The sequence below is a fragment of the Pleurodeles waltl genome, chromosome 6, assembly GCF_031143425.1.
Source record: "Pleurodeles waltl isolate 20211129_DDA chromosome 6, aPleWal1.hap1.20221129, whole genome shotgun sequence".
In the NCBI taxonomy this organism is placed as follows: domain Eukaryota; kingdom Metazoa; phylum Chordata; class Amphibia; order Caudata; family Salamandridae; genus Pleurodeles; species Pleurodeles waltl.
The window spans coordinates 1,574,487,987-1,574,515,525 of NC_090445.1; the positions used below are offsets into that span (position 1 = coordinate 1,574,487,987).

Here is a 27,539-nt window from a genome sequence, read left to right on the forward strand (position 1 = left end):
GAGAGGAGACGAAATGAAAGGACTGCCAAGAATGCAGCACTCTTAGACTGAATAATTAATTTATTAAGGCACTTCCCAAATGTAATGGTTATCATATATATAGCTAAAATAAGAATAAAAAATGCATCAACATGGGGCTTGACATCATCCCTTTGTGTGCATGCTTCAGATTGTGGAACCTGGATGACTGGAAAGAAAGAACGACCCGCAATGGGATTAGTTTCTGAGCATGGCATCCCTCCTCAGATGAGCTCCGTCTTCCCAGCCGTCAAGTTCCCTCCACATTATATACTTTAAACAACTTTAAGAGGAAGATTCTAGAAACCCCCTCCTCCCATCGGGTAATTTGTTGTTTAAACGCTGGCAATACCAGGTCTCGGTTGATAGAGCATTGTTTAGAGACTGGCCAAATCCCAAGGTGCACTTCCAATACTGATCTGTTCCCTGCTTTACCATAAACATTTTCAACCTGGTACATCCTTATCTCTCTCACTCCTCCATTTTATGTTCCTGTCCTTACTGAGAAAGAGCAAAAACATGCTGCACAAGCTGTGCATGAAAAAATACCTGTGCCACTAATGTGACGGTGTTTGCAGCTAAACACAAAATGAAGTCAGTGGTCAAGATGGAGCCTGTGGTTTAATACAGATAGCATTACAGAAGCCCACAGTACAACATTAGTGACATTACTGATGAGATTGCATGTGACTTCACTAATAACATCACTGTTGTGGAGACTAATAACACCATGAAGTGGCTCCAAGATGATACCAGTGTATGCATCTCAAGTAATATTTTGAAGTCCTTTTTTTGTAAACTACTTCTTTCACGCCACCCACTACTATTATCATATTTGAAAACTATGGTGTTGGCATACATACAGTATGGTCTACCTTGCACCTTGATTTGTCTTTGGGTCATAACCACCTTTTCAACACTATAATTAGCTTACACAGGAACCTTTGATACTACCTGTACTAATTGAAAGACTTTAACAATATCTAGATAGACACTTAAGCTGCACTTGGTACTCTATCCTTTCTATGTTTCTAGATCACACTGGGTGTATCTTTTTCTACATCCCAGTGGATACAGCACTCAGTATGTAGCTTCTCTGAACCTTTGTGCTAAGTTTATTGCTAACACTGAACTCTGCCTCTACATGACACAAAATGCATATGAATTTCAATCGCTCAAAATCATTTTGACCTTGACCATCTCTCTGTTTTCTGGGCACCAAGCATCTATTTTTACTTACAAATTACATCTTATATTGTACAATGTTCAAGCACACTTTAAGATCACAACCCTGCTCCACGGTGTGAGCTAGACAGAGTATTTGTTTACTTTGCATTTCTTAGAAATGTAGTATGGTGGTTGCTGGATACACACTCACTCTGCATCAAACATTGTTTTGGTTTATGACCTTGATAAATGTCATATGTGAGCTCCATCTTCGATCATACCAAAGATGGCATTTTAGATGTCATTAGTAATACCTTGTGTGAGGTTAGAAGTTCTAGTTTGGGTAGGATACTTTGGTGAATTTCAGTGTTTTTAGGTTTGGCTTTAGAACCATAACTTTAGTTGTTTTTCTTGTGAATTTCAGTGATTTTATGAACATACATTACAATCTTGTGAGTAAATGCAAGCAAACCTTACTTTTACCTGTTTTCTCAGTGAATTGTCAAGGGCTTTTATGGTATACTGAGTCCAGCACCCATAACAATATGACACACTATGCATAGTATTCATTGTTCTATGCTTGGGGCGCACAATGAAAAAACATGGTAAAATGCAGTTCAGTTGTTGGCTCTGTGTACCTCGGGTTCTTTGATAACCTACAAAACCTAAATATCCCAGCAAACAGAAGTGTCTAGATGTAATACTATATTGCTTTTGTAAATCAGCCACTGTGACAAAAAGTTACAGATGAAAGTTTTGTCACAAATAGACATTTTTTCCCTACTGATTTTCAATATTTCTTTATTTCCATAGTTAGTTTCTTTAGGAAAACCTTGAGGGATATTTACATATGACCCCTTTCGTATTTCCTAATTGTGTCTACCATTTGGAAACCTATAGCTTTCCTGGATCACCCATGGGTTTCACACTGCTTGCCACCACAAACTGGAAATAGGTTGAACTCACAAAAATAGGGAAATTGGCTACTTCTTTGAAAAATGCTAAAACTGTGGTAAAAAATAGTTTTTTTTAAAGCCAGCTTCGCATATTCCTGAAAGCTGAGAAGATGGTGACTTTATCAGAAAAACCTTTCATTGATTCCATTTTTAGGAAATAAACAGCCATTTTTTGCAGAGCACCTTTTTCCTATTTTTCCCCAAAAACCTAAAATGTAGCTATATTTTGCCTTTTTTTCTCAGTCTCCTCCAGGGGAATCCACAAACCCAGGGTACCCTTGGAATCCACAAGATGGTGGAAAAAAAGTACACAAATGTGACATGGATACCTTATGGGGAAAAGGGTTATGGAGGCCCAAGCTAAAAAGGGGCTAAGCACTGGGGTGAAAAGCCTCGGTAGTTAAGGGGTTAAAAAGTCTTCAACTTGAACAAGAACCTTCTTAATGTATTGCTGTGTCTCTCCAGAAGAACTCCAGCTTGGGGAAACATATTGGTTGGATCTTTCTCTAAGAGACCTTCAGTTACAATCATCATCCTCTTACTATAAAGGCTGTATCTTTTTTAGAGGAAAGTCTCAATTTGTACAAACATATTCTGTTTACATTGTCAAATAGGATTTGTGAAGACCGTATTGACATTTGGCCACAACACAAGTCCCATTTGTGTACCCTTGCTGGTGTTATCACTGTTGTAATAACCCTCTGGGATTACAATAAGAACCACAACTCATATCGTATGCAGTCATTAATTTGTATGGTGTGCTCTGGTCCATTTTGATTGTGCGTTGGGCATGGTATTTAACCATTTTCTTGTGTGTATCCAGTAGGAAGCAAGAATATGGTCCAATGTTGCACCCACCTACTGTTACCTTGGCATTACCAAGCAATGCATCTTCAGCCTTACTGCTTAAATAGTTCTGGGGTTAGTAGAATCCGCTTCTACCAAATGCAAAGCTGAACTACTCCAATCATGGTGGCTGACCCGCCGCCATCTTTGGCAAAGTAAACTTTGCACCTCCGATCCGGCGTTGCTGCCTTCCTCTCGTTACTGCCCTCAAATATCAAGATATGTGTGGATCCTCACCAATACACAAAACTGGAAAGAAGCTGCTGGTGTTGGATAGAGCAGGAAAGCTTACCACCTAATGCCCCTTTTCTGTCTATTATCAACCAGCGTTGGACATAGAAACCAGGCCATTGACCTTCAAAAGACCTAAGGTGCCCTTAATATTGGCATCAGCATATGCCATCAGCCAGAGGGCAGCAATATTAAACAACTAAATACGGTGAATATTAAATACTTCTACGCGACATGCTCGTATTTAGAGTCAATTCTGAACCCAATGAGGTGCGCATAAATGAGTTCAAAGGTTTGAGGGAGAGTGGTTTAAGTGTAAGTAAAGTAAAATGTGAGCTTCAAGTTAAGGATGGGTATTACCTATGTCAAAAGATCTCCAACAGTTGCGTGAAAGCAAAAGAGTTAGTTGGAAGCTGTGTGAATGTCTCTTAGCCCCTGCATTAAAATTCAGTTACATTCAATCTGTGGGTGGGACGAATTATAGAACTTTTTCTTGAGGTTTTGCGGCAAACTATGGTTATGGGGCAGAATATATGGTGGTACAATCATTTACTGCTGGCGTCCAGGGTTCGGGTAGTACCGCTACTCCAAAATAATATAGACTTCACTTTGACTCCCAACTGTATCCGGGAGAGTAGTCGACGTTTATTCCAGGAGGTGGTTGTCTGTTTTAATGCCAGAAGCAATCAAGTGCAACAAATTCAATGTTCAATCCTATATGTATATAAATATATATATATATATATATATATATATATATATATATATATATATAGAGAGAGAGAGAGAGAGAGAGAGAGAGAGAGAGAGAGAGATTACTTGTAAAGGTCTTTATTTACACGGAGGGAAGTTAAGACAATTAAGAAAAACAGACATAACTTTCGTAACGAGAAGCCACGAGCACCTTCTGCGAGAGAAAAGTGACCCAAACTTAGTTCTTGCATTTAGAAATTTATAGCATAAATTAGCAGATCTTTGCTGCGAAATCTGTATGCGTTGGACACTGTATATATTCATTTTGCAGATCCGTTCCCTGCACTCTTGTAACGTTGGGAAGTACTATCAGACACTACAGAACTCAGTCAATTAATACAAATAAATTATCTTCAACGCTGTAAGATATCGGACCTTTTTCTTTGTGACGCGTTTAGCTCAATCTTCAAAAGAGAGCCCAGAGGATTTCTGCTAGTGTTGCAGGTCATGGCTGAAACCCAATAGCCCACACACCCATAGAGACTTCAATCTAACTCCCCAAACTAGGGTTGCTACTGGCTGGCAATTTGGAACTCGAAAAAGTCTGATCCGTTGCTAACAGGGGTAACTGGAAACAGTAAGAGTGACCATAAGATGCCATTAAGTGGCCTAATCAACATTCAAGATGGAATGCAAACGGATAATAGGATTAAAATGGTAGATAGGCACCCTCTTGTTACAAAACGACTTTGCATTCTCTAACATTGTTTCGTATTAATCCTTAACTAAATATAACTCTCATATTTTGAAAACTACAGAAAGTGGTGTTAACTTAAATCCCACCAGTAGATGGCGGTGTAGACAGCACTATGAGATATAGGAGATATAGGAGGTCAGGCTAGGTAAAGCTCACGGCCGTTCGTGATTATATTGCGGTTATTATCATTATTAATGGACAGAATGTAGACAGAGTAATAACATTTTTTATACTCACAGTGTATTTTTAAAAGTGATTTACATAGTCTTTTTGACGTGAAGTTTTTTTTTTATGCACGCACTTACCATTCAAAGATTTACGGGTAATCTTTAAAATGGAGCGCGGCAGTAAAAAACTGACCCTTAAATAAAGGGACTTTAATCTAAAATACGTGTTAAATTACTGGGTTTAATTTCTAGTTGAACGGACATTGATTAATGAATAAGAAATAGTGCAGCCAGTTGAACTATCCTCTTTCTAAGAGAGTTTGGGGGACTTTCTGCGAGCCAGCACGAGGACATTTTGTTTTTCCACCTGTTCTGTGTGGTGCAGTGCACTGATATAAAAAATATGCAGTGGTTAGTGGGCCGTTGGATTACAGGTAGTCCGGGTCGCATGCCTTTTATTTCATCCCGCATTTCCCCATCGGAGGTGGCGGCTGAGGAGGATTGATTTGAAAGGTCAGGGCCTCCCTGATGCTTCTGTCACTTTCTGCTGCTGCTGCAAGGGCGACACCAAAATAAAAGTGGTCCCCATTAATGAATTCAAAAGCTAAACAAGCATTTGCAATGCAATGGGTCTCGCATCTGCTCGAGTTACAGCTATTAGCGTTAGAAACTCCTAACCCGGCTTTTCTTGCCACATAAATTGAAAATTGAAAGTTAAACACTTTCACATAAGGGAGCAGATTCACAGCGCCACAGCCGCCATGAGCATCAGCGTGAAGAGACACACAAAAGGAAAAGAAGTTCACTCGCAGTTAAACTTATGGGCAAAAGTGAAATTAGCCATGTAACAGGGGCGATGGCCAAAGCGGTAACAAAACCTCCCCAGGGAGGGACAAAGGTAAACCATTTATCAATGTAATCAAAGGATTTTTGAAGGGCAAGCCAACGAACGAGTGGTATTGATGGGCGTGAGATGGGCTTTGTTAAAAGCCCTGACTCACACCAACACGTCGGAAAAGCAGCGCATGCGCGCTGCAATGCTCAACCTAAAAAGTGTCCCATGTTTACAAATCGGGGCATTCTTAAACTTGTAAAGATCATGCTGTGTAAGTGCTTTATTAGGTTTAAAATACTGCATGGAATTGAGCTTGCTGCAGGTGATTGTTACGTTTCAGTATTTGCGTGGGCCAACCCACCACTGTCTCCGTAGTAGGGGTCCCCGAGGTACAGCCCCATCGTCCAACCGTGTAATGGTTGCGTCTATGATGGGGTCTAGATTCCAGCGTGGAGACAAGATGGAAACCCAGAGTTAGACTCCTGAGTTGCATATTTGCGCCGAGCTGGCCCACTGTGCCATGTTGAGGTGCAGGCCTACTGTTCCCTGAGAGCCCAGTGCACTGCCTGCATGTACCGGTCACCGCTACTAGTGACCACAACAGCTGGTACCTTTCCTACCGCTCCATCGTTGGATGCAATCAATGCACGGAGTCGCAAGCCACCTGAGTCCGATCAGCCACACTAACCTGTCACCCTGCCGGTTCACACCAGATCCTCGCTGCAGCCTCACCGCCTGTTTACCTTGTGGCCGGCCCTGAGACACATCGGTTCCTCATCTCACCGCTACGCGGCCCGGATGCTCCATGCTCCTGCTTTGTGGCCAGGAGCCTTCACTGTGATAGGCCATGCCCTGCTTTCACCTGCAAGCCATGTGGGGCGTGCAGTTTCTTTCTCCGGGCGGCACTGAGCGTCAGCCAACGGTTTTGCCTTGCATCGGCTGACATCGTCATTCCGGGCCAGTCCGGATGAGTGCACGCTGCATGTTTTCTCTCTGCCACCTGCCATTTGCTACAAATACTGCCTCAGCTCCAGCCCTCAGAAGCGCTACTTAAGAGTGTCTCACAGACTTTGCTATGCCTGCCAGTGTCCACACAAAAAAAGAGAAAAAAAAACATAATAAATAAAAAAGGGGAAACAATAAGGGAGAAACCATGAAACTACATAATCAGGAGACACACATATTTCTGCCCTATGTCCAAACCCACCCCATGTGGTGGCCTTTACCGTACTGGAGAAATTACAGACTTTTGCCTGTTAAGAGAGTGTGTCTAAAGGAAGATAAGAGGCAACAATAACACGAGGACACTAGTAGTCTAAAAGGTAACAAGGGTGCATAGAGGACTGCCAGGAACAATAGACTGAAAGACATCTCCAATGTAGCACCCCCACCAAGATGATGTCGATTTCAGTGTTCAAACCTTTTCTCTGTGATGGCCCCCAATCCTCACTCGCAGCCAAGTGGAAGGACTGGTTAGCACACCTGGAGACATACTTTGCAGCCATGGCCGAAATTCACAAAATAGCTCGGTCTTTAGCTGAAGCGGGACCACAGCATATCTACAACACAAGCAAGCTCTCATGATGCATTTTTAACCACTGGAAAACCCTGATTATGAGAGGTTTCTACTGCGCCAAGCGAGGCAACAACAGGATAAGTTGGTGGATGCATTCTATACCCATTTGAAAGACCTGGCAAACACATGTACCTTGCCCGATGCTGAAGACGAGTCAGGACGCAATTAATACAAGGATGCTCATCCACCAAACTGATGGAGAACATACTTCAGGAGCCAGGCATGTTGATGGTCAACATCCTAACATTAGGCTGCCTCAAAGAACTGTCCAAAGTGCAAGCAGCACATATGGAAGCTGTTATACAACGACCAGTGAAGACTGAACCAGTGCATGCTGTCACAGCCACCACTCTGGACCGGAAGAAGCCCCATCCCAAGCCAACGACAGCTACAAAATCGTGCCACTGGTGTGGGGGCTCATACCCTCACCAAGGTCCCTGCCCAGCACAGGGGAAGAGGTGCTCGATGTGTAAGAAAATGAATCACTTTGTGAAAGTGTGCAAGTCCACAAGAGGCAAGCCCACACAAAAGACAAGAGTCGCACAGATCAGAGAACTGCCAAGCACGCCAGACAGTGATGATGACATGGACTACGATGACACAGAAGGGACGGTGCATGTCATCCTTACCATGCAACCTGAAAGATAAAAGAGGACGTTGCAGTCCCAAGTGCATGGCCCTATCTTGGTGCTCATTGACATGGGCACCTCTATCAACATAATGGCGGAACCAGTATTTCTGACTCTCCCCGGGCCACCAACTTTGAGACCAACAAGCACGCGGGTGTATGCTTTTGGCTTGTCAACACCATTGCCCATAGCTGGCACTTTCAAAGCTCAGATCAAACTTGAAGATCAAACTACAAGCAGTACTCAATAGTTTTCAAAAGTGGATCTCCGAGCCGGCTACTACCAGCTCATTGTCACAGGAAGGAAAGGAATGACAAGATATCTCTCAAGAGAAGAACCCGACACAGGCATTTATTGAGAGAAGATTTGGTGCTAACAAGAAACGGACATCCAGGGAGCAAGTTTCACTTGCCGTTTGAAGCCAGTCCGTGGATAGCAGTGAGAGTTAAAGGCACTATAGTTACAGCTGAAAAGGGCACAGAGGCAATTTCGAGAAATGTGGCCCTATTCAAGCACTACAGATCTGCCCTTCATCCTTCAGGTGATGGAGTGACACTACCTTGTGAACCCGAGTTCTATGATGATGAAACTATTTGTACTGATACTGACAGTTTCATGACATCTTGTATTGAAGAGGGAAGGGGCACCGTTGACGAATCCACACCGCCCTGCATGGCACGCCCAGGGAGATGTTGGTGGGCGAACCAGTGGAACCAAGATCACCGTCTGGCCTGTCCACGGAATCAGCGGTCTCAAAATTTGAGATATTACCTTTGCCCCCAACCCCACCATGTCGTTCAGACTCAAAGATTTTGTTCATGGGTGAAGTGTGAAGACCTCAGCTCTTCCATGCTGTTTGTTTCTCTCTCTTTCTCTGTCTCTCTCTCTCTCACTCTCTGTCCATTTTTATCTTCCCTTTTGTTTTGTTGTTTGTTCTGAAATTGTGGGAGGGGTTTTACGTTTCAGTGTTTGTACAGGCCAACCCACCACTGTCTCCGCAGTAGGGGTCCCCTGAGGTACAGCCCCGCTGTCCAACCATGTAATGGTTCTGACGATGACCTGGGTGTAACAAGTTAGTAAAGGGGTCTAGTTTCCCACGTGGAGGAAAGACAGAAACACAGAGTTAGTCTTCGGAGTTGTATGTTTGTGCCACGCTGGCCCAGCATGCCATGCTGAGGTGCAGGCCTACTGTTAGAGGTGAGCCTAGTGCGCTGCCCTCATGTACCGGTCACCGCTACTAGTGACCACAACAGTGATATTTAATTTAATGTCAGGGAAATAACAGTAAAACCTCACCCAGCAGGCATTAAAAGAGACCCACAAACAGCTAAAAAAAAACTGGCTAACACACTGACCTGTCAGATCAGGTCATCAGGCAGTGCCTGATTGCCGTAGGCCAGTCTGACCCTGCCCGTCTCCCCAGGGTTAACTGCAGCAGATACGGCGGCTTAAGAGAGAGAAAAAGCAGGAGGGAGATAGAAGATAGAGAAAAAGCGACCTGAGAGGGAGAAGAGAGAAGGAGCAAGAGAGATTGGATAGATGTAAAAAAAGACACTGCGAAGAGCCGAGAGTAGGGAATGGTTTGAGCTTTTTGTCCACTAGAAAACCGTGTGCTGCCTCCGTGCTTTTTGGCAGGCTCAATAGCTGGATCCCTCTATCCATGCATCCTAAAGCAACCCCCAGTCCTCAGCCACACAGGTAATGCCCTTTGTCCCATGTGGCCAAAACATCCCTGGTACGAGGTGATGGAATGTTCCTTTGTGGTTGCCACCAAAAGCGAGTCACAGTCTTCAGGGACCTGTATCTCATTAATAGCTGGTTAGGGGCAACCTCATGACTGAGCACCAATGTGACTTCTTGTTGCCCAACTTTTGACAGTTGAGTTCTCGGTTAGGGTAAAGATGCAAAAGTAACTTGCTTCCTCTGTGTCAGAGGAACCTTAAGTCACAGGACAATGGTTTCAATAGTTTAGCTGTAGTGGCTAACAGAAGATATCTAGGACTTTGGTGAAAGGAGGAGACTGTAGTGATGTATTGGTTTGTATGTAAAAGAAGAATGCTATGACATCAGGGGCAGTGGAATGTTGGGGCAGTGGAATGTTGGGGCAGGCTGTGACTGGGGATTGGAATGTTTTCATATGAAAGGTTGGAGTTGTGCCGGTTTGGGGATGGCGAGCACATGTATCTCTGTCTGTACATTATAACTGGAAATAAACTTGTAAGGAAAGAACAAGAAGAGCCAGTGTACTTACTTCACATGGCGACGAGCAGGATCGTAAAGCAGCAAGCATTGGACTAAGAAAACTGTATTGGAAGGCAACGCTACAGACATCAGACTGAGGATTGGAGAGCAGCTATTTTCGGACCTGCTTTGTTAAAGGCAACTTATTTTAAGCAAGTGAGGGAAGTTTTTTTTAATTATTATTTATTTATTTTTATTTTTCTCTTTCTCTAATACAGTTGCTGTTTGTTTATTTTGTTTGAGGCGCGTGTGTACTGCTCAAACGTTAGATTTTTCATCGCGTCGGTCCTCGCGTGCACCCCCGCATGGTTACTGTTTGCCTGGACAACATAATGCTTAATAACAATGTCTTGTGAACGTGCTGGTTCTTGCGCTGGAAGTTACATAGGAGCAGGAACAGCGCCCTTTTAATGTTAATTAGTACCAAGTACATGGTATTATTTTTACTATTCTCAACTTTTTAGCAACTTCATTGCTGAAGTTTATCCGGCACAAAGGAAAACTAACAGAAATTATTATAACAGAGATACATGTCTTGCTGAAGAAGTAAGCTAAAGAGTTATATTTTACAGCTATAATTTTTAGTACACTTTGTCTTCGAGTGGAGATTCTTCTGGTACAGGGACGTCGCTTTCTTTGCAGTTGAGTACACCAAAGGAATTTTTAGCATCTCCTGGTGAACCAGCTGTACAATGGAAGGAGTGGAAGGAATAATTTTTGAATTACATAGCAAACTTAGAAGATTGCAATGGTTTAATCTCTGCTGAAAGAAAAAAAAGGATCTTAATGCACTGTTTAGGCCCTGAAGGTCTTCGTATTTACAATCAACTACAAAAACACGATAGAGGCGATGAAGATGTGTTTCAAAGTGCTATTTTGGATTTAAATGATCATTTTTCTCCTGCTGTTTGCATTGCGGTTACTCGTCACACATTTTTCCATAGGAAACAAGAGAAACACGAGGACATAGAGAGCTACGTTTCTGCTTTAAAACATTTAGCTAGCTCATGTAGGTTTGCTGGTCTACATGATGAACTGGTACGGGACCAGATTGTAATGTATACTAAAAACAAATCTATTCAAGAGAGGTTGTGGATTGAAGGCGAATCCAGTCTAAAGGATATTATTGCTTTAGTGAAGAAAGCGGAATTATCCGAAAGATGTGCGAAAATCACTTTGGCACAGGATAAGAACTTTGAAGAAGTTATTGCCAAAGTTAGTGATCGCAAGCACAACAAATGGTCCATGGATAAGCGGGATAATGACTTTAAAAAAGAGAAAAATCAAACTTTTGCAAAGAATCAAAAATATAACATGTCTGATCGATCCAGAAATTAGTGTTTCCGTTGCGGGAGTTCCTTTCATTCTGCAAAATTTGATGGGTGTCCAGCTAAAAATGCTAAGTGTTTGGAATGTGGAATTGTAGGCCATTTTGCTAGGGTGTGCAAGAAGAAACAAATAAAGAAAGTGAACAATAAAGTGGCCTGCATTAAGGAAGTGGTGGAAGACTGTTCTGATGACAGTGATGAAGACGTAAATTATAAACTGAGGGGTCACAAAACTGTGGTTTTGAACATTTCAGGACAAACGTCAAACAAACCCTTGTGTTGGGTATCATTTGGGGGAGTTATGCTTCAGGTGGCAGCAGACTCTGGTTCCCCATACAGTATTGTTTCAGAATGCACATGGCAAAAGCATTTTGTACATAGTTTAGGAGAACATTTAGAAACCTCTGACATTTCGCCTGAAAGTTACACTGGTGATAGAATAGATATTATTGGTTTTAGATTGCTGGTATTCAAATTTAAGCAAAGACAATCCGTATGTAAATTATATGTGGCTAAGGATGGTCCGTCGGTATTAGGCTGGAAAGACCAAAAGAAACTGCATATTGTGCTTGATCCTAACAGTGTAGAGCAAGTCTTAGTAATGTGTGATGAAGAAGACACAAAAAAATGGGTCACACAAGAGTTTCCAGGAGTGTTCAATGGGCAAGTAGGTCAACTGAAAGGCTTTATACATCAGATTAGACTAAAAAAGGATGCCAAACCAAAAATTCATAAGGTACGGAATATTCCGTTTATTGTCAGGGAAGAGGTAAAAAAAGAGTTGGACAGGTTACAAAATTCACAGATTATAGAACCAGTTGAAGCTTCTGAGTGGGTTTCACCTTTGGTTGTTGCGCGTAAAGCTAATGGCAAAGTGTGTTTGTGTGTGGATTTGAGAGGTTTGAACAATAATATCATAGTAGATCAGTTTCCTTTGCCTCGTATTGATGAGATGTTGTCTGCCACGAGAGATGCTAAATGGTTTTCCACTTTGGACTTGTCGTCTGCTTACCACCAGGTTAGGTTGGACTATCATAGCAGACATCTTACAACTTTTTGTACACCATGGGGTTGTTTTCGTTTCAAACGTATGCCATTTGGTTTGGCGTCGGCAGCTGCCGTCTTTCAAAGGTTGATGGCGCAGTTATTTGGACATTTGCCTAATGTTACATTCTTTCAGGATGATATTTTAGTTATGGGAATTAGCAAGAAACATCGTGATAAGGAATTGAGGAATGTGTTGAACATCTTACAAGAAAAAGGTCTGACCGCAGAGATCAGTAAATGTAGGTTTGCACAGAGAAAAGTAACGTATTTAGGACATGAGATTGACCATGAAGGCATAAGACCTAAAAAAAAGTTGGTGGAAGCTATTAAGAATGCCCCATGCCCCACATCTAAAGATGATTTGAGATCCTTTTTAGGTCTAGCCGAGTTTTATTCGAAATTTGTAGAAACATTTTCAGCTAAAACCTACCAAATGAGACTGTTACTAAAAAACAAAGTGAAATTTGAATGGAATGTAAGTTGTCAGAAAGCTTTTCAGGAAATTAAGAATGCAATTGTGAGTGCTCCAATGTTGCATGGGTACGATCCAAAAGCTTGTTCTATTATCACTACGGATGCAAGTGGTAAGGGCCTTGGTAGTGTATTAACACAGAGTGACAATGTGGGTAAAGAATATGTGGTTGCATTTGCATCCCGTTCTTTGTCTCCCACAGAGGAAAACTACTCTGTAATAGAGAGAGAAACTTTGGCATGTGTATGGGCATTAGAACACTTTCGGAAATTTGTTTGGGGGCAAAAATGCATCATACGGACTGACCATAAGCCTCTTACTAAATTGTTAACTACAGAAGGTTTATGTAGAGCATCTGCGAGAATAGCTAGACTATCTATGAGACTACAAGATTTCTTATATGAAGTGCAGTATGTTCCTGGGGTAAAAAATGTTACTGCAGATTTTTTAAGTAGAATGTCCTTACCTTTAAGAGAGTTGGATCAACATCCATGGAATGACTGGTGTGTAGCTGGTGTGTTTGATGAGAATACTTTAAGCTCATTGCAAAAAGAAGAATGGATCATGGAGTATGAGAAAGACGAAGTGTTGAAAGAAGTTAAAAACAAAGTGATGTTCGGCTGGTATAATGACAAGAAAGTCAAAAGCAGTGATATGTGAAGAGCTTTTTGGGAAGTGAGAGATGAATTGAGTATTGAAGGTGATTTTGTGTGTAGAGGTGGGAAGATTATTCCCCCCTGTGGTATTAGAAATAAACTTATCGCTATTGGACATGAAGGTCATTCAGGAATATCTCGCACCAAAAGAGGAATTAAAGTACTTTATTGGTGGCCAAAAATTGATGTAGAAATTGAGAGATATGTACGTGACTGCATGGAGTGTGAGAATAGTGACAAATCTCAAAAGACAACTTAACCCGCCAATTTCTTCTTCAAGTTGTCCTAATATACCATGGGAAGAAGTTGCTTTAGACATTATGGGGGTTATTCCAACTTTGGAGGAAGTGGTAATCCGTCCCAAAAGTGACGGTAAAGTGACGGATATACCACCAGCCGTATTACGAGTCCATTATATCCTATGGAACTCGTAATACGGCTGGTGGTAAATCCGTCACATTTAGGACGGATTACCACCTCCTCCAAAGTTGGAATAACCCCCTATGGGTCCTATTACGTGGCATGATGGGTCTTCAAAGTTTATTGTGGTTTTAGTTGATTTGTTTTCAAGGTGGATTGAATTTTCTGTGATACCAAGGCAGTGATTCATTTTTTGGAGGAAATATTTTTGAGGGAAGGATTTCCCAGAATTTTATTGACGGACAATGGTGTTCAATTTAAATCTGAGGAAATGAAAACTTTTGCTAAAATGACTGGTATTGAACAAAGGTTTACAGCTTTATTTCATCCCAGGGGGAATGCTGTAGTGGAACGTATAAATAGGATTTTCAAGGGCATCATTCAAATTGCAAAGCATGGAAACAAAAGTAATATAGATTCTGAGTTAAGGAAAATGTTATGGGCTTATAGAGTGACACCTCATGAGACAATAAGTCAAAGTCCGTTTGATATAATGCGAGGTAGAATTCCATTTTCGAAGATTAACCCTGGTTGGATGCAAAGAAGCAGACAAGTACTTTGGAGCAAAGAACATGTAAGAAAGTGCATAAAGAGTTCACAAGAAAAGAACAAGAAATATTTTAATAATAAATATGGTACTAAAGAATCACATTTGAATGTGGGAGATTGGGTGAGAGTGAAATCCGTAAGGAAAGTGGCTAAAGGTGAGAGCAAGTTTGGCGAGCCTATAAGAATTAAGAAAGTGATGAGAAATACTGTCATTTTGGATGATGGCAGTGTATGTCACATGAGTCGCGTTGCTATTGCTAAGCCTTGCAAACAACAATTTGTGCAGTATGATTTGCTGGAAGGTAATAATAACAAATATTGGTGGTTGGAGTGTGATATTGATGGTAACAAAGATTCTAGAGTTATTGGGGAATTGGGAGCTAGGGGCTGTCAGGAAGGTGTCCAGACTCGTATTAATATGGGAGAATTTGAATGTAATGTGAATGAGCGTGAACAGAATAGAAATGTAGCTTGTGGTGAAGTGAAGAAAAGTTGTTTCGGCAGGGTTTTGTGAAAACCTAAGGTATTAGAAAATTTAGTGTCTGATTAAAAATAAATATATATATTTATTTATATACATATTATAATTTTTTTTTCTTGTTTTTTTAAATTTATTTTTAAGGGAAGGGGATGTGTAGTGATGTATTGGTTTGTATGTAAAAGAAGAATGCTATGACATCAGGGGCAGTGGAATGTTGGGGCAGTGGAATGTTGGGGCAGGCTGTGACTGGGGATTGGAATGTTTTCATATGAAAGGTTGGAGTTGTGCCGGTTTGGGGATGGCGAGCACATGTATCTCTGTCTGTACATTATAACTGGAAATAAACTTGTAAGGAAAGAACAAGAAGAGCCAGTGTACTTACTTCAGAGACCCTTCAGTTCCTCCTTGGCTCATGGGTGGGCAGCTTTCTGCAGATTCTGCTCCTCTTTTCCGCTGAGACATATTCTTTGATCTACCAGTGTCAAGAGTGTCACTGACTTACGAGTTCGTGAATTGTGGCCAAAAACAGGCAACTCATAAGGGGCCACTTAGTTTTGTCCTAGTTGATTTTGGAAGTCTCTTTAGCCAGGGCCCTATGGTAGTTTGAAAACTGCAATGTTTTATTTTTCATTCTCAGAAAACAATCCATACTTCTGATGAAAGCAAAAACTCGGTGAACCTGTTGATACATGGCACTGCATTCTGGGTTGGCTAGGGGACTGTTTCACTGGATTCTCATTTATGCGTGGCAAATCGTTTCCGTCTGTGTCAAACTGATTATACTTTGTTAAAAATCTATTTCTATTTTTCAAGTATTGTGCAAAACTGGTTTACAAATATTGAGAAAAAGAAGAAATTTGACCAAAATGTATCTGCTGTACTTTAAGCCAAAAGAAATAGCTTTTAAGCCTCACACGTTATTGCTTCTACATCATTTTCATCTCTCTCTTTTTTGTTTTCTGTGAAAATCGAAATCCCTACCCATGCAAGGAGGACGGCTGTGTGTAACTCATTGCTGAAATGTATAGTGACCAGGCCACATTCATTCTTCCAAGTTGGGTGGGTCCAGCAGGAGTCCTATAATCCATTGGTCCAGGAAGGCTGGTGTCTGCAAGATTCAAGCCTTGAAGAACAAGGCAGCGAGGAGGAGTCTGGAAGAGATTCTGGGGAGGAAATAAAAGAAAATTATGCGCCCAATGTGGGGCGGGAGGCAGGGGGTAGCACTAATTGTATTATAAATACCATCAACAACTCCTTGCTGGCGGCAGTCAAGGCACTTACATGGCAATTCCATAAAATGGAGATTTAATTAGAGTTAATCCACATGATGGCTCAGAACGTTCCTCTGTTCGACAATAAATTGAATGTACTAATGGGGAAGTTAGAAGTGTGGGATAAGAGGGGCACATCGGGCAAGGGATTGGATGGGAGCAATATGGAAGCAATTTTAGATAAACTATCAATATTGCCAGAGCTGCTAACTAGTTTAATCCAATTCTGCAAACTAGCGGGGGCAACAGACAAAACAACTAGTTGCATGTCACTTGAAGGCAAGAAGCAGGTCAGAGCTCCCACCCCCAAAGTAATCTGTAAAGGGAGACCCCTTACACTCAAGGTCAAGGGGTTGGTTAGCAAGGAGCATGGGCCAAGAAACGAGCTCCCTCCCACGGCGCCTCATTTTCTTCCATTATCATTGTGGCAAAAAACAGTCTATAATTGTTAAACCTGGAGACAGTCACAAAACAGTCACAAAATGTGCCTCCTTTTACGGCGCTCCCACTATCCCCCACTGTTACTGGGGCAAAAAACAGTCTAGAAGAGCCAATTCTGGAGATAGTCTCAAATGAGTCGCAAAATGAGTCTCCCTTTACGGTGCGACCACTATCCCCTACTATCATTGTGGCAAAAAGCAATCTAGAAGTGCAAAACGTGGAGACAGTCTCGAATTAGCTGTGTAAATTGGGCACTGGGCACGCTCAACAGCCACCATTGACAAGAAGGCAGAAGAAGAGACTGAAAAAACACTCAAAGCTACAAAAAAAAACATTAGAAGGAAACACACTGGGAGAACACCCAATGAAACCATTAACTCCCCAGATACACTGGAACCTCATCCTATTTTTAAGCAGAGATCAGCAGCTACTCCCATAACAGGTGCTTGCTCAGTTGGGGAAGATCTGTCAACCAACGTCGAGCCTAAACTTCAAATCAACGACAACAAGTTCACTTTGGCTTGCAAATAAGATCTTAACCCTCTGCCAGCCAGCTCCAGGATGGAGGATCCCATCTAGAATTTGGTCAAGCACCCCCACAGTAGGAGATAGGTCCAACAGAATAGACGTTACAATGTTAATAAAGGGGTTGCCACAAGTCGGAGGGGTGGTGCCTGTGATGGAACAAGAGTATACGGGCGCAGAAACAGCACAGGGGCCCAGTTCCATTCCTGTGACATATCCACTGGGCATAAAGGGTAGAAGTAGCATAATTGAAGGTAACCCTGATAGAGAGCTAAATAATAAGACACTTGTCAATAACTGGGGCCTAGGTCTAAAACAACAAAGCAATAGTGATAATGTAATTGACTGGCACTTGACTTGGATTAGTCAGAATGAATCCACATTGACCATATGGTCTGTACAAAGTAATATTAATAGAATTTTTGAATATGAGGTCCTCCTGGAAAATTGGAGTATAAACATTAGCAAGGAAGTCAGTAAACGGTACCCACGAGTCATAGCTGATGGAAACCAAGCAACACATCTGGTGAGAAAAAATGTCAGTGCCTTGAGAGGAACCCCGGTCATGAAACTACTGTTTTTAGAGGAAAAAATAACAACTGACAAGGAACACAGGTGAGCCCTGCCTGGATGGAACTAGGAATATAGAAATGCTTCACTCTGATGGGTTAAATGACTATCATGGTATTGTGAAGGGGCAAGGATGGGAATGGCTCTCTGCAGCCCTGTCTACTGAAAGAAGATGTGTATTTAGCTCCGAATGGCGGTAAACATCCTTTATGCCGAATTTTTTATATCTAAGTCCTGGTTAACGAAAGCGGAACAACGCTTTCTTTAACCACGACTTCGTTATTTTGTGCCTTAACCACGCATGTCCTGAACAACGAACATGCATGGTTAAGGTACAAACAAGGGAGTCGGCTGAGGAGGACGACGCAGATGACAAGGTGACGACTCAGGTAAGTGGGGGGTTTTACGTTTTGGGGACGGGGTGGGGGGTCAGGGGGTTTTAGGTTTTGGGGTGGGGTTGGGGGGGTGGGGTGTTTTTGGTTTTGGGGAGGGGGTGTGGGGTCGGGGTTTTAGGTTTTAGGGTGGGGTTGGGGTGGTGGGGCGTTTTTGGTTTTGGGGAGTGGGTGGGGGGTCAGGGGGTTTTAGGTTTTAGGGTGGGGTTGGGGGGGTGGGGCGTTTTTGGTTTTGGGGAGTGGGTGGGGGGGTCAGGGGGTTTTAGGTTTTGGGGTGGGGTTGGGGGGGTGGGGCGTTTTTGGTTTTGGGGAGTGGGTGGGGGGTCAGGGGGTTTTAGGTTTTAGGGTGGGGTTGGGGGGGTGGGGCGTTTTTGGTTTTGGGGAGTGGGTGGGGGGTCAGGGGGTTTTAGGTTTTGGGGTGGGGTTAGGGGGGTGGGGTGAGGGATGTAGGGTGAATGGTGCCTATTGCTCATGATTTTATCAGGAATGCCTTTACAACGAAATATCGTTGTTAAGGCATTCGTGGTAAAATCATTAGTAGTAAAGACGAGGTCGGTGCTCCGACCTCGATGTTAAGGTTAGTAGTAGTTTAAGATTCAGTGTTCCATCATATAACCCCGAATGGCCTTCCATAAAACCCAAATTTAAAACTATCAAAATAATTAGCTGGAACATGGCCGGCTTGGCTTCCCTAATAGCCAGCTCTAGCTTTAAGAGCTTTGTAAACAAGGTAGATATTACGTGCTTCCAAGAAACATGGATGGCAGAACCCCTGACCATAGAGGGCTTTACAACATTTCAGTCGCCTGCCTACAAAAAAAACTTGTTTGGAAGATTCATTGGAGGTCTTGCTACATAAGTTAAGTTAAACTTGGCTATTAAATTAGCAATGTGGGAGAAATCTACGAGCAACATGCAATTGATAACAATATATGGCTTAGCCTTATGTAAATAAAACACCCAGGTAACAGTGGTAAACATATACTTCAACCCCCATCAAGGAATGAAACAGATGATGGTTAAATCTATACTGGTCCTACTGAAGGAGTTTGTTTATGAACATCCAGGTCATGAATATGTTTAAGCAGGCGATTTTGACATTCACCAGCTTGGCCAGGAATGGGGGCTCTGTCGAGACCCAGTAAGATTAGCCATAGAATCTTTCCTTAATGAACATGACCTCAAAATACAACAGATCGTAGCAGCTTAGTAGTGGGTACATGCATTCCTACTTTCAGAAATATATCCACAATAGACTATATATTTCTAAGCCCAGCACTTCTGTTCAGGTGCTTAAGCCACAAGGTGTTTCATAGAATTGAAAGTGACCATAATCCGGTGGTAATAGAAGTTGATCTGGGGGAAATGAGTCATGATCTGTATAAAGTTAGTGGCCGCCAATTCACTGAAGGCCCATTAACAAATCGTATTAGATGGACTGCCGCCTGCAAAACAAAATAAGAGGCATGGAAGCAGGCAAACGGACCAATAAAATTTCACCAGGGGGCAGACCAAATAACTGATCAAGATCAAGCATGTGCTCAAGAACCTCCAAGCTCACCATTGTAACAGAGCGCAGGCCGGTCATACTGGGGACAAAAACCAAAGGGTGGACCAGCAACCAGGGAATGGACACAGTATGAAAGGAGATGGTGGCAGGCAGAAAGGTGCTATAAGAGGAACAAATCTCCGGCACGGATTCCCTAAGGAGGCTGGCACTGAAGAGAACAAAAGAGCATTATGGTCACTGAAGGTAAAAGAGACAGAAGAAATGCTGGAAACGCCTGGTTGCTTTGCTGCCGCCTAATAAAAGTAAAGAATTTTGGGGCCACATCAGTACATTGCTCTATGCATCTGAAACCAGTACTAAAGTGATCTCTGCCAGTGATTGGGACAAGCATGTGGGAAATCTTTATGTGGACCCAAAATATGCAGGGGATTAAGAACTCGCTGCCGGTTTCTATGAAATAGATGGGCTAGATGACAAAACAGCTCCTGTCACCATTGAAACTGTGCAAACGATTCTTTGCAAAATGAGGCGGGATGGGACTCCTGGTCCAAACGGCCTTCGAGGGAGCATATTTAGAGATGATCAAGCATATTGGGATGAACCCCTGACCGCTCTATTTAATGACTGTTTACACTTTTCGGTGATTCCAGCGGCGTGGAAGGGCTCAATATTTCAACCCATTTATAAAAAAGGGGTACCAACTGCCCTGAAAGTCATAGGCTGATAGCCTTATTGGATGTAGATGGCAAAGCTTATGAAAGGGTGTTGCTTCAAGAGCTAGAAGATTGGATCTCAGCAAATGACATCATCCCTTCATATCAAACACACTTTAGACCTACCTCTTCTACGTTAGACAATGTCCTGTCACTTTCATATCTTGGTCAACAAGCACTGAAACCAACATCTTCCCCCGCTCTTTGCATGTTTTATTGATTATAGCACGGCTTTCGATGGGGTGGTGCGGCACATCCTTTGGAGGAAACTAGCGACTTGGGCGATACCAAGGAAACTGCTCACATCAAGAATGGCTTTATATTCTGACACTTGGGTGAGAATAAAAATTACAAAAACGTGTGACCAGGAAGATATTTACCCACAAAGGCCTAAAACAGGGCTGTGTCATCCCACACACCCTCCTTAACGTATATATAGCTGACCTGGGTGCTGAGTTGCTCAGAGGAAACACGTTCCCTCCAAGATTGGGGCAAATGGTGCTCCCCATAATTCAATATGCAGACAATTTGGTCTTGCTTGTCCAAACTCGGATTGGGCTTAAAAGGGTTCTTGACATACTGCATGGTTACAATGAAAGAAAAGCCTTAAAAGCAAATGCAGAAAAAAACAAAGTCCTGGTCTTCAGACGTCAGACTAAAAATCTGCATAGAATGTGGAAACTTGGACCATTAAGCATAGAGATGGAAGATAAATATCACTACCTGGGAGTTTGGTTAACAAATACTCGGATAATGACACACCAGGCAGTGGCACTGACTTCTAAAGCAGTGAAAATCTCTTATGTATTAGCAAAACTTCATCAACGGCTTAAGCCACCAACATTGGAGCCATTAAGGGTGATAAGGGCGAAATTGCTACCTGCAGTTACCTATGGCCATTGGCATTCCCGGGTAGATTGACAACCACATTAGAGAATGCCCAGATGAGAGCTTACAAAAGGATCCTCAAGATCCCCAGACTAACAAGGCATGCAGGGATACGTCTGGAATTAGACATAATAAACATGGACTTAAAGTTCAAAATGGATGTGATAAATCTCTTTTAAAGTGTGGAGGCAGGTAGCCTCAGGGGGGACTTGAAAGCAATCTTCAAAGATAAAACAAGTAGTTGGGCCATCTATCTGACACCGGCTGAGGAACAGTTCAACCTGGCCCCCTCCTATTGTCGCGCCGCGGCACGCGGTGCGAGCCAACCATTCGGCTCAGGCTGCGGCGCGCCCCCAGCCTGTTGTGCAACCTATAAGGCCCCAAATTGGGTATGGGGGCCCGTTCCTTCACAGCGCGACGCACTTTCAGGCAGGTCTAACCCTCCCCCACTCACCTGTTCTTGTTGTCTTCTTCTTTTTCTTTCACTTTCATTGTACCTCCCTTTATGTTTTTCCTTCTTCCCATATTACCCCTCTCTTCCCAGCATGCCTTAATTCTCTATTCTCTATGGCTCATTGTCCATTACATTCTATGTGTTTTTCCTGATCTAAGATGGTGTCCTTGCGCTTCCTGGTGTTCGCTTCCTGTTTTTTGGTATTTAAGGGCTGTGATTCTTTCCCTCCTTGCGCTGCAACACTTTCTGTTTGGATGGTGTCTTTGCTCCTGCTTCCTTGTGTCAGATACTGGTTCACGTCTGTTCCAGTATTTTTCCTGTTCCTTTTTGATCTTGTATTTACTTATTAATTTTCATCCTGTTTCAGGAAATTATCCTTTCTGGAGGTTTTTTCCCCTTTCAGGGTTTTTTCCCTCTGGCACTACTTCTGAAGGACACGGCCTGTCCTTGGCATTTCCATCGCCTGCAGCACCGTGGCTACCAGAAAGTCACCCCTACCTGGGCCAAAGCCGAACATTCAGGAACAAGATCCTCGCCATTCGTTCTGTGGACTCCAGGTTAAAGCAGCGCGTAAGTCGTGACACCTATACTACAGACCCCCTATTACGAATGTGTTGCTGAATTAAAAATTGAAAGAGCTAGGCGTGCAAGCCTCCAGAGACAAAGATATCTCAATAGTCAGGGACATCAGTGGAGCCGATGGCTTGCTTGAATCCTATGCAACCACCAAAGGTCAGCCCTGTTTAAAAGCACCCTTAGGAGAGCGAGTGTTCCAGAACATACTGCAGATGCGCCTCTTAACCCTACCTGCCTGGGATTATTGACATAAGTGGAAATGGCACAGGGGCACATGCATGAATGCACACTTTGTAATTACCATACTGAATCTATAATACACCTTGTATGCTGCTGCCCACTTTTGGCTTCAGAAAGACGTCAACTTTTAAAACCTCAGTTCTTGAAACACGGGGTGAGAACATTTGTTGAAGCCTTAAGACTCATATTTACTGCAGTGGTCCCCATGGAACTAGTCTGCTTCGGGCAAGTTTTTTACAAGCTGTGTCTATCCTTACTTCAGACAAGGAGCCAAATTAGTATGGGTATTTACAGAAGGATGGAGGCCTATAAAGAAATGGCTGTAACGAAATGGCTCCTACCACTTAAGCTATCCCACATTTCTACTTAATGGCCCTGGATGACGAGCTGTGAGAGGTAATCTATGTATAGCAGCTTCGGGCTCATGGTCGCTGGCTTCTGTACTCCTTCAGTACAATCTAAGCGGCCCAGTGGAGTCTCTATTGTTTCCTATATTAGTTTGATACAGCTCATCGACCTGAGAAGTTAGTAGCTCTCTGGCAAGCTCCATTGAGTCTGGCAAGGCTCTGTGGTATGTATGTAGGGCCCATGGAATGTATTTTTTGTACTTCTATCTTTAAAAGATGAGCCAACAGAGGGCCTCGGGGAACGTTGGATATGCTAGTGGGTCAATGATTGAACAATTAGTTGGTGCCCGTACAGGGAGGCACAATGGGTGCTTATTTTGTGCAATAGTTTGAGTTTCGGGGATTCCATGATTGGATTCTTTTGTTGGTATTTTATTGTATTCTGTTAGAAGGTTTTATGATTATGCACCCTTAAAGGTCCTAGGTGGGATTATGCTGGTTAAGAGCGTTGGCATATGAAGGGTGTTTTCTTGTTTTTTTTTGCTTTCTTTTTATTGTACTGTAACTAGCTGCAACGATTTTAATAACCATGCAATAAAATATTCATTCAACAACATTCAACATTCAACATTCTTCCAAGTTGGGTAAATTTAGTACCATCAGCTCTGGTGACAGTAACAAGAAATACTTTGGCTTGGAGGAAGAAAGAAACGTTATCTTTTTATCTTATGAAGCTTATTTTCCCAAGTTAGAATTATCTTTTCTTTTGTACCAGAGGTGGTACCGTTAGAGGATTCTCCACCAGCAAAGAATCATTCAAAAAGAAATTAACCTTTTTCTCCAAAAATCAAATGATTTTTCATGACCTCACAATTCTAACTCAAGCATTGGTTCTTTCCCCATGATATATATTCCATATTTTCCCTTGAATCCTTTTCTGTCTCCTCATCTAACAAGTCCTCCTCTCTCTCCTCCATCATCACTGAGTCTCTGGAGTCTTCCAGCTCCCATCATTGGTTCATTCCCTTCAATTCTCTTTTGCCTTCTTTCCACATCTCTTCCTCTCACTTAACCTGATAAACAATGTATTACAGGAACCATCTCACATCGATGTCTCTTTCTCACCTTTTTCAGGGCTTTTTCACTCGATAGAAGGTGGGTATCATCACATTTCAATTGTATGGCCAATATTGATTATTGAGACTTAATGGGAACAGTTGTTTCCTCAGGCAGTGTGAAAGCTGAATTAATCACTAATGAAATTGAATTTTATTATTTGGATAAGAATTTACATTAATTATGCTAACATAGAAAATAGTGTGTGTCTTGGAAAATGTGCCCTCTTGAGTGGCCAGCATTCCACGTATAATAATTAATAATGAATTCACATTTATATTTAATTAATATGCGCATCTAGAATTAAATGTATTAGTATATCATCTTAATTGTTTAATGCTATGTATTTGCTTTAAAAACATTAGGCATTGATTAATTGCGAGGTTTGGGCCTAGTCTACAGAGCCTCATGTTAAGCTACATTGCTTTAAGAAATGTTTGTAAATGTTTTGTGAATGTAGAGAATGAATATTGCTCACTGTTCACATTATGCTGACCAAGTGATTTGTAAATGTCTTAAACGTTCTCATGAGAACTGCTTGTGGAGACATGCTGTATTAGAAAATGTTACTTTGTTGAGTTGATGTGCGAAACAAGGACGTTTCCAGGAGCTAACAATGGATGCACTGACTGGAGCTAGGATTGCAACAAAGAAGTTACCTGAAGAACCTGACAATGGGAACAGGAGAAGAGGAACCAATCATCGACGGGGGAATGACTGTTTAGTTCTATTTTAGATTCAGAATTTTGTTTCTATTGGTCTTACTGTAAACATATGATTTTCTGACCAATGACACCATGAGAAGATGCTCTAGAGATTTTGATATTTCCAGACTACACTTTGCAGAGGGGCCATTTTTGTTCTCTTTTTTCCTACTCCTGTTATGATCAAGACCTGTTTGAGGAGCTGAGCAGTTCCTTATGTCTTCAGTTTTTCTAACTTTAACTTCATTGTTTAGTTTGTTAATGGGGAAAGCTGATTCCTTAGTAAATGCTTCCTAAATAGTTCAGTTAGCTTAGAGCCCAACTGCGGTTGAACCATCCCCTTTCACTATCCCCTTGCTGAAGCTGACCAGACTGATGTCCTACTGACAAGGAAAATCGCATCTTGCTGATTCTTTGAGGAGAGGTATATGAAATGTCAATGTGCTTTGCAGATTTTGTTTTTATTTTCTAAGTACCAAACGCTATTTTGATAGAACCCTAGTAAGATGTTTTTCCAAAATAACTATTGACTAAATTGCTTTTGCATGAAGTCCAAACATGCTATTCTAATTAGAGGGTCAGTTACTAAGCCCAAATATTGACAAATCCTATTAACCAAGGATTGATTTTTCTCACCTGTTGAATCTAGATGTATGTTATTTCTGTTGCTCAGTTATTGTTGCTATTAATTTGTACCGTGACTCTTGAGTGCTTGATTATTAATGCTTTAATCAAATTGAGACTCTTTCAACGTTTTGGTAAGCCTGTGTTGTTTATATGTGCACCATTTGGTATTCAGATTAGTTATTGTCATGTTAGAATTGTTATTATAGGGAAATAAACTTTCTAACTTTACCAAAAGGTGTGGCTATTCATGGCCACAAGGGTCATGGTGCGTGAAGATTACTAACTCGAAGTTTCTGACAATTTATTTGTTGTATATGATATATTGTTGTTGATTAGATTATGAGTAGTGATGACAAATATGGTGGAATCACTCTAAGCGCAGTCAAGTGGTCCATCGAACCTCTAATGCGTCCCCTTATAAAAAAATTATAAATGACCAAATAAGGCCTGATGCGCTCACACCAGTTCCCTGCGAGGGAGGGTAGTGTGTCTAAATCTCTTGTTTATCTTAAAGGATGATTTGCATCATTCTCTACTGCTTTGTGATTGGTTAACTCACAACAGAGCAACAGAAGAAACTCCCCCTTAAAAGCATCACACAAAGTCAGGGAGTTTCTGACGCACCTGGCTATGGAAGATATTAAAGGGCTTGTGCCTTCCTTCAACCTTTCACCCTTAACCACACTCTTCCCCACCCCCGCCTTTAAATTGTGGTTAAATTTAGAAATGCAACAGAATCACAATTACGTACAGAAATGAAAGAATGACCTGAAAGAGGAGGGAAAAGAAACCCTAGTTTCCGGTTGGCCTTAATGTGTTTTTTAACAGACAGCTCTGAAGGCAAGCAGGCAGGCATTTGAACAAAGGAAAAAAGAACGATTGCGACTTGGATGAAAAAAACTGAGCTGAGATGCTGCAACTGCTGCGGGATGGGCGTATGGAAGAAGCAATCACTATTCAGCTTATGAGTGGGTGGGAGTCCTGGCGTTGAATGCACCATAATCAAGGGGAGTGAACGCGTGCAAGCAACCCTGTAGTTAGATGCTTACCTGCTATGTAATTATTGATCAATTTAGCGTGGAAGGGCGGCCTCTGCTGGAACTGTGCCTCCAGTCGTGCACATTTGAAGGGGCAGAGCGCGGGGATCGAATTAAATACAAAGTAATAAAAAAAAAAATTTAAACACTTACCTGTGCTCCTGCACCGCGCTGCACTGCTCCTCTGCCTTGTCTGTCTTCTGCTGCAGGCACAGGCTCCCAGCCTGCCCTGCGCCAATCCTGACGCTGCTTAGAGCAGCGTCAGGATTGGCTGGAAGCACCCAGCCAGAGCGCTCCCCGGCCGACTGGGAGCCTGTGCAGGCTCTCTCCAGCCCAACAACTATGTTGCTGGTCTGGAGAGAGCCCTGTGCGCATGTGTGGGCCAGCCAAACACACATGTGCTCTGATGGGGAGTGCTAAGCACTCCCCCTCAGTGTCCCGTGGCCCCTCCCCTTTTAACAAAATAATTATCATAAACACAGTTCATAATCGTTTTTGGGAAAAGGTTTGCAGCTGCTGCTGCTGGCAGGGGGGCACCGCTCCTCCACCCATATGGAGGAGCCGCCCCTGTGTGCCTCGTAAAGTGCTTGGCTTGCATACCTCTCAACTCATCCACCTTCAGCAGCTGTCACGTGACCTGAGGATCTTACATGCACCCACTCTACGGCCTCCTTTCTTCACCCGTCGGGGCTGCCTTACTGCTGTGTCCTGTAGTCTGACACTGAGCAGAGCCCTCTGGCTGGCTGCCTGCTAAGAGTTTCACAGCCTGAGATAAGAGTGGCGCGCGAGGCCCTGTATCAGGGCAATGCCACTTTGATAAAAACATGACGTGCTCGAATTTGTTTATTCACTGCTTCAAATGAGCACAAAAAAATAAGTAATGGAGAAATACGTGTAAAAAAGAATTCTCAAATTCCAATGTGCATTACACACAGGGATTCAAACATGTTCATAAATGTAAAATAAAGTCATTTTTGGTTAGAAAACCATTAGACTCTGAAGCTAAACCAGGTTCCGAGGAGACCACATGCTAAAAAGTCACCCACCAAGCTGCTTCAA

General features: G+C 42.4%; 1 long non-coding RNA gene across 1 annotated transcript in view; it reads right to left on the reverse strand.

Moving 5' to 3' along the window:
* LOC138302171 (uncharacterized) overlaps window positions 1-27,186 on the reverse strand; it is a 47,404-nt gene extending 20,218 nt beyond the window's left edge. Inside the window, exon 1 of the long non-coding RNA XR_011205322.1 lies at window positions 27,081-27,186. This is a non-coding gene — a long non-coding RNA (uncharacterized lncRNA). The remainder of the gene's footprint in view (window positions 1-27,080) is intronic.
* Between the last annotated feature and the right edge of the window lie 353 nt (window positions 27,187-27,539).